Raw genomic sequence first — 12,842 nt, 5'->3', positions numbered from 1 at the left:
GACTTGATTCACTATGTTCAAGCCTGGTCTTGATTTATTTTCTTTTTCTAAAGGCACATCCATAGGATACAAATCTGGCTTTCCTTTTCCATATGCATCCAGCCGCCACACCGTTCATTAGTGCATCCACACACCCTGGTCTCAGGGGGTCTCCAGAACCATCCATTCACCTACCTTTGCACACCTGGCCAAAATGAGGCTGTGAACACACACAGTGGGACAGCGCCTTCATATCCCCTGTGCTTCTCTAATCTGACCACCTCAGGATAAAATTATCCCTTCACCATCTGAGCTCTTTTTCTGTGCTCGGGTAAGCTCATTTGCTTTTCATATGCATGTGTCTTATCTCCTGAAATAGAGTTAAGACCTGTACACCTGAGGGACAGACTGTATCTTATGCTGTGTCTCCATACCAAGCTGTTCTGCCTTAATTGTTAACATTCCATTTCTCCCCATTTCCTACAGGGCAAAGGCAAAACCTCTGAGCACACCATACAACTCCATTATGTTATAACTAGTTGTAACATAATTGGAGTTTTATGCATCAAAGCTTTGCACAGGCACAGATGGAAAGCAAACTTGTGGAATTCCCTCAGTAACCATGGTTTAGGCTTAGTTGCTCAATACAGAAATATTAAATATTAATTGTGTGCCAGACACCAGGCACAGAGGCTCTACCTTTAAGGAGCTGGCATTGTGTTGTGAGTGCTCATCCTCTTGCTGCCCTAACAAATTACCACTAACTCAGTAGCTTAAAACAATACAAAGTTCATATAGAGTTCTGGAGATCAGAAGTCTGAAAGGTTCTCACGAGGCTAAAACCAAGGTGAGAGTGGGGCTGCGTTCCTTCTGGAGATTCTAGGGGAGGATCTGTTTCCTTGCCTTTTCCAGATTCTGCAGGCTGACTGCATTTTTTGGAACATGGTACCTTCCATCTCCAAAGCCATCAAGGCCTCACCTGACCTTACCTTGTACCACTCCAACCTTCCCTCTATCATCACATTCCTTCTCTAAGTTTTCTTCTCCCATCCTCTCCTGTTAGGGACCCTTGTGATTGCATCGGGTCCACTTGGATAATCCAGGATAATCTCATCATTTTAAGATCAGTGGATTAATGGCCTTAATGCCATCTGCATCCTTAATTCCCCAGGGACATGTCATGCAGCATATACATAGGCTCTAGGGCATGGTGTGGGGACATCTTTAGGGAGCTATCATTCTACATGCTGTATTGTAGTGATAGTTTGGTGTAAATGAGTAAAGTAATAATTTTTTGATCAAAGAGAGGCCTGTATAGAGGCAGGTAGGGGAGAGAAGGAAGACATAAGGATTTCTGTGATCACTTCTGCCTGGTAGAGGGCCAGATATTGCTTTAAAAATGAGATGTCTTTGGAATTAGAGCCCTAAAAATGGTATAGTTTTTCACTAGGCTAAAGAGATGAAATAATGTAGAAGAAAGTAATTCTGAGCAAAGAGGACAGTGGGAGAAAAAAAATGCTTTTTTATGAAACAGCATGACAAGTTAATGCAAATTGAGAGAATTTTAAATACACTGCGAGAGTACCACATACCAAGATATAAAATTAGATAAGGGAGTAAGGCCATTTCATGGAAAGCCTTGCATGGTATACTGAGAATGTGGGACTTTATCTTGAAAATACTAACACTGGAGGTTCTTTAAGGAACAAATCAGTATATTAAGGTTTGTGGTTTTAGAACAATTACTCTAACCAAGAGTAGGGAAGGAGTAAGGTAAGGAACTGAGTTGTGTTTCTGTCAGGAAACAATGAGAGTATGAACTGAGACAGTTGCAGTGAAGATGGAGAAAATAATTTGATGAAAAAATGATGAGTAGAATTTGCTAGACTTGGTGACTGATTGGGTTTATAGAGAGAAAAAGAGGAGAGTTTCCAGGATGACTCACAGGATTTGTTTTGAGTGACTGATATGATCCAGTGAAAAAGGATTATAAGAAAAAGAGCATGTTTAGGGATAAAGATGGAGTAGTGCTCTGTTTGGAATGTATTTATTTTAAGATACAGCCAACCCTCAAACAACAGGGGTTTGAACTACACTGGTCCACTTAAATATTTTTTCCAATAAATACAGGGCATGGGGCGCCTGGGTGGCTCAGTGGGTTAAAGCCTCTGCCTTCGGCTCAGGTCATGATCCCAGGGTCCTGGAATCGAGCCCCGCATCGGGCTCTCTGCTTGGTGGGGAGCCTGCTTCCCCCTCTCACTCTGCCTGCCTCTCTGCCTACTTGTGATCTCTGTCTGTCAAATAAATAAATAAATCTTTAAAAATAAATAAATATAAATAAATAAATACAGGGCAGTACTGTAAATGTATTTTCTTTATGATTTCTTGAATACCATTTTCTTTTCTCTAGCTTACTTTATTGTAAGAATACAGCACATAATGCATATAACATATGAAATATGTGTTAACAGTTCATGTCATCGGTAAGGCCTCTGGTCAACAGTAGGTGATTAGAAGCTAAGCTTTGGGGGAGTCAAAGGTCATATGCAAATTTTTGACTGTGTGGAGGGTCAGTGCCCCTAATATCAGCACTGTTCAAGGGCCAACTGTACTTGTAAGAAACATAATGATTTCCAGGAGGCAGTCAGTTGTACAGGTCAAGAAATAAGACAATATGGGCTAGAAATTTATTTGTAAGAGACATCATCGTATAGATGTTAGCTGAGGCTATGACAATGGTTGAGTATGAAGTGAGGAAAAAACAAGCCAAGGACAGAATGCTGGGTACCACTAATATTTATAGGATGAAAAGAATAAGAGGACCCATCTCAGAAAACTAAGAGATACTAAGGAATTTGAGGAGAAAACTGAGAGAGAGAGAAAAAACTGTCATGGAAGTCAGAGGAAGAGACTTTCAAGAAGGGAATGATCAATAGTGTCAAGTATCAGAGGAAGGTCAAGTAAGGAGATGATGATTAAAAGCCCATTGGACTTGGTGATTAGGAGGACAGGGCTGACCTTTGCTAGTATCATCGAAGAGATGGAACAGAAACTTAATTGCTGTGAGTTAAGGAATAAACTAGTGGTAAGCCAGTTAAGACTATACTTTCAATGTTATTAGCTTTGAAGGAAGAGTCGGCAATAATTAGAATCAAAGGGGGCTTATTTTGTTTTATTTTTCAGAAAAAGACACAAGGATTTCAAATCGTCATTACTTCATGAAATTCTTTGCAACTGCTTCAAAAAGAATTGAGTGCTTCTATCTCTGAACTCCTATAAAATGGCACATGCCATTGAGAACTTCTCAATAACACAGACAATATCCTGCTCCTCTTTGTAATCTCATACCTGGCACATGGAAAGAGGTCAACAAACATTTTAAATGAATGAATGGAGGGAGGAAGGAAGGTAGGTAGGAAGGAAGGAATGGATGTAAGAAGGAAGGAAGAGACAGGAAAACGAATGAATGAAAGTGTTTCCATTGGCTGACCAATTTTTGGAACACAAAATTGCTCACATATGCTGGTTGGAAAATAGATTTCACTGATGTTGTTTTGTCACTGGACACCAAGAAATACGATGCTTAGGCAGTATTCAATATATTTCTTTATAACCAACAAACAATAACTGGCAGAACATTTCCCACCTTAGGGATTTAATTTTCATTACAACGCTCTCTTTATTGCTCACACTACCCTTTCTAATAAGTAACCTGAAGTAAAAGCATCCTGGAGAGATGATCCTTTAGAGAGAGTTTCACTTTACTATACAATTCCTGCTGCCTGACCCCTACCAGCCTCAGGAGATGAATGGGGCTACTTTCTTTCCACATTAAGCCTAGCAAGAGTAGAGACTTCATGGGCACCCCTTGGAGAGCTCGGTGTGCTTCCCCCGAAGATTGGGGTGGCTGATTTTTACCTAAGGAAGACTAGAGATGAAAGATATGCCTGCTAAGAGACAGAGGAAAGGGAAGTGGATGCACTGGAAACCAGGTGAGAGGGTGTGCTTTCTGGGTACAAGATGTGAACCCTTCAGAAGAGAGCTGGACTAAACCAACTTCAAAAAGGGTCTGGCCAAAAAGGACCACTCTGCGAGTTAGTGCACCAGAGAGAGGCTCAGGGGCTAGGAACAGTGGAACTGGGGTGAGTGGCCCCTGGGAAGCCACAGGAGAGGTACCTCCCATGCCAAAGTAGCAGCAGGAACATTCTGGTTCCAGAGCACAGGTGGGCGAGTATGAGTGTCTGAAATAAGACAGTAGCAGTGGAAGGCAGAGGAGACAATGGATTCAGGAGACCATGTTAGAGTAGAATAAGCAGAACTTGATGACCTATCGACTGAGGGACATAAGTGAGGAGAGCAAAGGATGACCGTCAGGTAACTTGTGATGTCATCCAGGCAGACAGGACACCCAGGAAGAGAAGGATTGGGAGGTGAGGAAATGAAAAATAAGCTCATTCGTAGATAGGTCTTCATCTTTGATGTAGATTTAGTCATTACTCAGGAGTAGTCAGTATTCCAGCATGCAGCTAGACAGTTTTTTTAATCATCGTGGTAAGAATACGTAACATGAGATTTATGCTCTTAACAACTTTTTTAAATGTACAATACAGTATTGTCAGCTACAAGTACAATGTTACAATGTCTAGTACTCTGTCTCTAGAGATAGTAGATCTATTGTTATCTTGTACAAACGAAACTTTATACCCATGGAAAAATGACTCCCCATTAAGGCCTTAAAATTTCCATTCAGGAAAATCCTCTTCCTGGCTTGTCAACAGCTGCCTCCTTGCAGTGTTCTCACAATGTAGAGAAAGGAAACTCTGGCGTCTCTTCCTCTTCTTATAAGGGCACAAATCCCATTCTTGAGTGATCCACCCCTGTGATCTGATCACCTCCCAAAGTCCTTACCTCCTCATACCTTCACATAGAGGGTTAGAACTTCAACATACGCATTTAGGGGGAGACATTCAGCCCATTATAGTCTCCTTTTTCTTTCTTCTTTCCCAGGTTTGACCTACGGAAGTTGGGGAGGACTTTAGATATCATCCTGGAAATGGCCATGGAGCTTGGGGTAGGACAACTGGCTATTGGTCATCATTACCTCACTTCCATGACTTCCAATAAGTTGTAATTCATGTCACCACTCCTTGTCATGCATGCTCAGGTCCCCAGGATGACCCAACATAAACTCTCTTCTCCTGAATATCAAGGTCCCTTTGAAGTCTACAGGCCCACTCTTAGATTTCTCAAGCTCTTCCTGTGGGCTCAAGAACTCTATGAACATATTCTGGGGAGGTAATATATAGCATGGTGACTACAATTAATAATACTGTATTATATACACATTTACAATACTGTATTATATATATTGTACACATATACATAATACTGTATTGTATTTCAAATATATACTTATATATTTGAAAGTTGCTAAGAGAGCAGATTTTTAAAGTTCTCACCACACACACACAGAATATAACTATGGGAAGTTGTGGATATGTCAACTAACCTTATGGTGATTATCATTTTACAATATGCACATATAGCAAATCACACCAAATTTACACAATGTTAAATGCAAATTAGATCTCATTAAAACTGGGGGAACAAAGAACTCCATGTTCCCTTACTCTTTTGCTCACATGATACTGTAGTAGATGAACTTTTCAAGGGGAAGAAAAAGTTTTCTTCAACCTTAGACCTTGACCTGGTCTGAAAATTAGACTGACAAAGACAGGTTAACAAAAGAAAAATCATATGCATTTTTTTAAGATTTTGTTCATTTACTGGGGCACCTGGGAGGCTCAGTCGTTTAACTTCTGCTGTTGGTTCAGGTAGAGATCCCAAGGTCCTGGGATTTAATCTTGCACCAGGCTCCCTGCTCAGTGGGAAGTTTGTTTCCTTTTCTCCCTGCCCCCCACTTTCTTTCTCTCTCTCTCATCATCTTCTAAATAAATGAACAAAATCTTTTTTAAAAGATTTAAAATCTTTTTTTAAAAAAAGATTTTGTTCATTTATTTAAAGAAAGCAGCAGCAGAGGGAGGGGTAGAAGTGGAGGGAGAAAGACTCTCAAGCAAACTCCATACAGAGCATAGAGTCTGCTGTGGGGCTCGATCCCACCATCCTGAGATCATGACCTAAGCTAAAATCAAGAGTCAGATGTTTAACCAACTGAGCCACCCAGGCTCCCCCATGACATGAGAAGCTTCATGAGGAAATGAAGACCCAAAGAAATGGTTAAGCCTGAGTGTTTTGAAGCAGGTTTCATGACAAGTAGAAAGCCATTGAGAGATGTGATAGGGACGAAAGTAGTTAACTGCAGTCAACTGGGGGGACAGAGCAAGACCTGTTCTTTCAGATCCCTCTCTGTGTCCCTTCCTCTTCAGGGAGAATGTTCCTTCCCTTTGAGTATAGGGTGAGCACCTCTCTCATGAGGGTTTAAGACCTACTTCAGGGGAAGGTCACACAAGTCTTTCTACACATGCCATTTCTCAAATTCTTCAGCTTGAAATCTTCAATATGTCAAGGTGCCCTCTTTTATAGCAGCATGTCCCAAATCCTGTCACCTCCTAAACCCATCTTCATGCACAACTCCTATAGGCCTCTCCTCCTTTGTTGCTCTTTTGTTCTGGCAAAAAGCTGGCCTCCTACTTCTAGATCAGATAGGTAGCCTCTCCCAGCTACACCCTAGGAACTAAAGCACAGTTTTCTCCACTCTGAGATTTGCTTTACACTCACCTGGGTTTATACTTTCTGCCTACTCAAGCCAAGGGATTCTAAGCTGATAGGGAACACTGTGCAGGACCCATGTCCCCATCAACTGCCTTCTGTTCCACTGCCCCTTCTCCAGGTAAGACAACACCTGTTTGACCCATTCTTGGAAGGGTTTATATCCCCTTTCCTAGGAGGAGGCAGGCAAGGAGAGTAACCAGGTCTTACCCCCTATTATGCCAAAACCTTGGTTCTTAATATTGAAAAATCTCTTTTCACTAAGTAATTGCGTCCACTGTTAAATCCACTAGAGAATTCTTGGAGAAATCCAGAGGCCAACACTTGACTTCTTGTCCCTACCTGGAAAGAGATAACAGGAACAAAACCATGGCCTACATTTCCTAACTCCTAACCTGGTTGAATAAGGATCTTCTCTGCCTTATTAGAGTTTTCAGAATATCAACAATTAAGTAACGAGGGATCACTGTGACTCTGGGCCAGGACTGAAGACTAAATCACCCAGGTCATTGGGTTTGGGGGATGTCTGGGTGAGCAATTCTCCCTACGGCCTCCTTCCCTGTTGTCCCATTCTTGAGAGTCACTTTGAAATACTTCAAAATATTTTTTAATTGAATTACAAAAATGGTTATACCATTTTCTTTTTTAAAGATTTTTATTTACTTGACAGAGCAATCACAAGTGGGGGAGGGCGGTGGGGGGGAAGTGGGCTCCCTGCTGAGCAGAGAGCCCGATGCAGGGCTCGATCCCAGCACCCTGAGACCATGATCTGAGCCAAAGACAGAGGCTTAACCCACTGAGCCACCCAGGCGACCCAACCATTTTCTTTTTTAAAGCAGCTCTCTGCCTTTCGTGGCATGGTCTGATGTTGTCATGTCTCTCCTGGAAGGATATCACGGGAAGATTGAGCCCCTCTCCTGCCGCCTCTCCCTCCCACCCTCTCTCCCACTGAATTGTCAGGAAAATTCTCGGTGTCTCTCTCCAAAGGCACCTTAACAGCTGTGAACTCCTGACCTAATTGTTCTAATGGCATTCCCAAGCTCCCCTGCTCAAGGCCAGAGAAATCACAGCCCTTTGGACCTCCAGCCAGTAATTCATGGTACTTAGTCAAACTCCTTCCCCCCTCTTCAACCCTCCCCCACCCTTGTCCTCCTGCTCTCACTCTCTGCTCTCTCCTCACACCAGTCTGAAGCAGCTTGATCACCTGCCAACCGGTATTGATTTTTGCTTCCCAATCTCCAGGCTGGATAGAAGGAAAAGATTAAAAACAGTTTGTCAGTTTGAAGTTGAATAAGAATTCGGCACAAGGGACATCTTAGAAATGTGAGCAAGTTGGGGGGAGGTTGGGAGTGTGGGCAGTCAAGGCCAAAGCAAGTCTTAAGGGAGTTTAACCCTTTATCCCAACCAGACCCAGAGTTTTTTGGAGGGGAGCAGGCTGTAATCCTGCACCTTCCCCTTTTCCTGCGGCTCCTGTGCTCAGATGCCTTCCTGATACTCTCTTAGCCCACAGTGTCAGCACAGGTTTTATGAGGAATGTCCCAGGCCCTAGGACAGCACTCCTTTCAGCTCACCAATCCCGTGTAGCTCCTGGGCGAGTCACTTGGCTTGGTCACAGGAACTAGTGTCTGTACGTTTGTGGCTCCCGGGTTGTGGGGGTCCCCGCCCCTGCCTCTGCACTCTGCTGGAGACCCTGTTAATATTCACGGAGCAGGGTCTGTCGCTGTCCTTGTCAAGATAGAGTGGGGAGACCAGAGATATTTGCCCTTCAAAAAAATGAGTATCGTTGACTCATGAAGGATCCTTTTGCTTTCTTTGTCAGCTACAGAGATGACAAATGATTTACAAGCAGCTGTGGAAAACCTGAAGGGCCAGAGCACAGAGAATCAGCCTGTGGGGAGTCACATCCAGGCCACTAAAATTACACTCACTCAGGAGCCAGGTGACCCACCTGCCCAGAGCTCTGGGGCTGCGCCAGTGCTGAGGGCCGCCTTCCCCTTCCTGCGAACATGACACCTGGAACCAGGTCAGACCTGAGCTTGTGGCCACAGAAGCAGGAAATGAGAGATTCCTGCGTAATAGCGAGGATTCATCCAATCACATGAAACAGAGTTCGCAGGCAGTTCCCGATTCCCTCTTTTCCTCCCCTTTTCATTTCTTCAGGACTTGGTGCTCCTGATATGCTCAGGGGTTGCATAACCAGACAAAAATCGGCCTTGTTAATGTCAATGTCAAAGTCTGGTTGGTGGGCTGTTCAGTGGTTTTACCCACTTGGCACAGTCCCATGTGGTCACCAATTATCCCACATATCCTACTTCATCCAAGCCGCCTATAGATGTAGGTCATAGCTCGCTCCGTTCCATAAGGCAGAATCCCTTGAAGATTAACAGGAAGATGAGAAGAGGGGTTACGTCCATGCTCACTATCTGGAATCCTACTAGAAATGTGCAAGCAAATGAGTGATGCGAAGGAGCCCCTGGTTCTTCCTCACCCCTCTTGCTACGGAAAGAGCCCGGGCTGGTCTAGACACCCTCTGCTTATATGCTCATCTTATGTTGCGGGTTCCGCCATCTCGTTTTCTTTTCCAAGCTTATTAATACTTAACTCAGGTCTACCTTCTGCATGTGTTCTAACTGTAATCTCAGAGTACTGACTTTTCCACTCAGACACTGTTTTTTCCAATACGTTCTTAAAACCATGGCATGTGGCTCTGTGAGAATCCAACTCCATACCTCTTAAAGCCGGCTACTCTCTTTCTGTTTTGAAAGTGAGTTATTATTTGTATAATGAGCAACGTGTTCTCTGGCAAAGGAAATATGACTGAAAATTGCATTTGAAAAAACGATGCCATTTGGCCTGGGAATAACTGCTTACATAAAAGTGATCTGAAAACATTCATCGTATCAGGTTAAGTGGACACTGTGATAACCCCTAACATTGTACCCTTAAATGCTCACCCATCCTTCTCCCCAAAACAAACTATCACAAATTTCACAGCTTAAAAGCAACACAAATTTTTTTTCCCTAAGATTTTATTCATTTATTTTGAGAGAAAGAGTGTGTGAGCAAAGTGGGAAGCTCACAGTCAGAGGGAGAAGCAGACTCCTCACTGAGTGGAGAGCTGGGCACGGGACTCAATCCCAAGACCCCAGGACCATGACCTGAGCTGAAGGCAGATGCTTAACTGACTGAGCCACCCAGGAGCCCCACAGATTTATTCTTTTGCAGTTCTGGAGGCCAGAGTCCTAAATCAGTTTCACTGAGCTCAAGTCAGCATGTGAGTAGGGCTGGTTCCTTCTGCTGGCTCCATGGTGTAATCTGTGTCCTTGCCTTTCTAGCTTCTGGCAGGGGTGGGGAAGGGGTCTCCCCAGTCCTTTGGCTTCTGATCTCATATCACTCCAACCTCTTGCTTTCATCATCCCACCTCCTGACACCTAGTGGACCTTCCTACCTCCCTCTGTAAGAATTTATATGATTACACGTTCCCACTCAGATAACCCTGGATGATTTCCCCACCTCCAGATCCTCAATTTAATCACATCTACTAAAGCCCTACTATTATGTGAAGTAGCATTCACAGGCTTCAGGGATTAGGACATGACATTTTGGGGGAGTTGTCATTCAGCCCATACGTAGAGTAAATTTACTCAATAAAAGATAAGCACTATAAAATAATTTAAGTAATTAACAACTAAATGCAGTATGCATCTGAAACAAGGATAATGAAAATTAAAAATAAAGAAAGCCTCCATGGTAGTTAATTTTTGTCAAAGGTGGACTTGAATTAGGAAAAATCAACTAACTGATCTCTCTTACTCCATTCCGTCCTCATCCAATCCTTGCTCCAAAATGTAACTTCTGGAATGCAAGAGTCACGTCTACCACCACACACCCTCCTTCCCTAAAGCTACTTGAAAAGTTCAACTGCCTCCAAGCTCATTAGTAGTCCTTACAAGATCATTTATTACCCATGCCGAACTTCTTGTTCCTAGAAAGTAGGTGTGTAGTCTCTCTGCACATAAAATTCTCTCTTTGGAATATTTTTCTTCCACCTCATTACTTCTGAAGCCCCTTCTTCTCCATCAGACCACAGCTTACATAAAACATGCTCCCTCTTTCTTGCTCTACCCTATTCATTCTACCAAAAGCCAGGTCAAGTTCTCTGCCAAGTTAGCCGTTGGAACTCTCTGCTCCTCCTCAGATGCCTCCTAACACATCGTGTTGATTTTTGTGCTTGCTTACTGGAGTATTTTTCCTGTTAGACCAGAAGTTATAGGACAGGTCCTGTATCTACCATGTTTTGTTTTTTTGTTTTGTTTTGTTTTGTTTTGTCATATCACCAGACATGGCACCTAGCAGACATTTTAAGCATATTTTTTTGAGTAGAAAAAAACACAATAATGATTTGATCCCCAAAACAACAATCTAATAATTTTAAGGAATGTCTCTTTCTTGGAATCTGAACAATGAAAAAGAGCACTCCCTAATAAAAACAAGCTTCTATAATTATTAGCCACAGGTTGCAGACTGAATCAGCATGTAATTTTCCCATTATGTTTTCTTGGTTACCCATGATGACTTACACATTTCAGATACATACACACACACACACACACACACACACACACACACATACATAACTTATGTTTGTAATTGTGTATATGCATGTGGGGGGGATATGTGTGTGTGAGTGGGGGGTGGTGTATGGTCATCATGTCCTTCCTGGATCCCAGAGCCTGTCTTTCCATCTCTCCAAATCTGGAGGGACTTGAACTCGAAACACATGTTCAATCCCATTCTAGTTTGTAGGTCCAGTTACATAGGAGATCCTTAACAAATACGACTCAGTCTGAAAAATTCAGTGTCAGATTTTCCATGCGGACAATCTATCTTTGAATATGTTCTTGTGTCCCTGACAGTATAACTCAAATGTGTCAAACATCTTCTAGAACTGGGTTCCTGTCTTAATCATTATTTTGACCAGTTCCCTTTAGAGGTATTTGAACCATATTATTGAACCCCAATCTGTGGGCCTTCTACTACTCATTACCCTCATTCCCATGCTGTCCTCTACTTTGGGTTCTTGGAATAATCAACTCCCGCTCTGAAATCTTCTACCACCATAGCCATCTTGATAAAATGCCAATTCTATTTTGCACTGGACCGGCAATACAACTGTTTTCAAAGATATGTCACATCTGCATTTGTGATTGTATTCTCCAACACCTTAGTGGCCCTTAAGGTTCTAGGTCCCAGGACTTCCAAGTCTGTCCAACTTATCTACAATGAGTTGAACATTCCTAACTTGTGATATCAATATTCAAAAGTAGAAAAACAGTATGACTTTCAGCAAGGAGGAAAAAATATTATTTTCACAAGATAGAAGTGATTTTCACTTTCTTAAAATCTGAGGAAATCAAATAAAAATTTTAGAAGTGATTTTAGAAGTAAAAAATTTTCTAAAAAATTTTAGAAGTGATTTTCACTTTCTTAAAATCTGAGAAAATCAAATAAAAATTAAGAAATTTATATGAGTTTAGTAAAATAGCTAGTTGCAGAATAATTATATAAAAATACAATAAAAATCAATTAATAAATTTAATTTGAAAAATTGACCAAAGTAACAATAAAATAAAATACCTAGCAATACATTTAGAAGTTATATAAAAATGAAAAGAACTAATACTTCCCTGGAGGATATATAAAAAAATTTGAATACCCGGAGCAACACTGGTGTTCTTAGACGGCAAATCTCAATTAAGTTAAAATATCAATATTCCCAAATTTATTTATAGATGTAATGTGACTACTTTCAAAATCAAAAACATTTATTTAGAACTTGAGAAAATTATTTTAATTCCAATTTTAAGTTTACACAGGCTGGAGCAGCTAGAAAATTTCAGGAGAAAATAAGGGTAAATTTTCATTGCTTGAAATTGCAACATATTATAAAACATATTATGAAGTAACATAACCATTATAATGCCAGTGTAAAATATAACATCAAGTGGAACAGAATTTTTTTAAAAAGCAACTGGCATTCTAAAATAAGAGAGAAATATTAGGGGCACTTGGGTGGCTCAGTGGGTTAAGCCTCTGCCTTCAGCTCAGGTCATGATCTCAGGGTTTTGGGTTTG

This window comes from Lontra canadensis, unplaced genomic scaffold (assembly GCF_010015895.1).
Source record: "Lontra canadensis isolate GAN:19392208 unplaced genomic scaffold, GSC_riverotter_1.0 scaffold164, whole genome shotgun sequence".
Taxonomy (NCBI): Eukaryota; Metazoa; Chordata; class Mammalia; order Carnivora; family Mustelidae; genus Lontra; species Lontra canadensis.
Note: the sequence above shows the minus strand (reverse complement) of the source record.